Genomic DNA, 497 nt, shown 5'->3' with positions numbered 1-497 from the left:
TATTTTGGCTAATATAGGCTTTATAAGTTTCTAGGCTGTTTTGGAGTTAGGCTAATTTTTACACGCTAGCTGTTTTGGCTAATTTGGGCTATTTTATATATATTTTGCTTTTAGGCTTTTTTGAAGTTTAGTTATTTTTTCAGCTACATGGTAGCTGCTTTAGCTAACCTAAGTTTTTTTTGTTTGTTTGTTTTGGCTAATATAGCATATAGCTAATATTTTAGCTGGCTATTAACTTTAGCATTTTTAGCTATCAATTTTAGCATCTATAGCTATCAGCACTAGCAACTTCAGTGGCCAAATTCAGCTCACAGCATTCATATTAGCATTATTGCAGATAATGCTATATATCTAGTTCATAATTATGTTAAAAGTTATGGTTTTAAGGTTTAAAAATTTAGTTTTTTTTGACTGTTCAATAAATGACTATCCTATCCTGAGCTAAGGTGTGTTTTGGATTTTGGCCTCCTGTGCGACTGAGTTTGACACCCCTAATT

General features: G+C 31.6%; 1 protein-coding gene across 4 annotated transcripts in view; it reads left to right on the top strand.

Moving 5' to 3' along the window:
• Window positions 1-497, top strand: part of pbx1a (pre-B-cell leukemia homeobox 1a) — a 73,929-nt gene that overhangs the window by 66,644 nt on the left and 6,788 nt on the right. The gene's annotated exons all lie outside the window — the stretch shown is intronic.

This window comes from Oryzias melastigma, linkage group LG17 (genome assembly GCF_002922805.2).
Source record: "Oryzias melastigma strain HK-1 linkage group LG17, ASM292280v2, whole genome shotgun sequence".
Classification (NCBI taxonomy): Eukaryota; Metazoa; Chordata; class Actinopteri; order Beloniformes; family Adrianichthyidae; genus Oryzias; species Oryzias melastigma.
The sequence above is the reverse complement of the archived record's forward strand: the minus strand, read 5'-3'. Positions and strand labels throughout refer to the sequence as shown.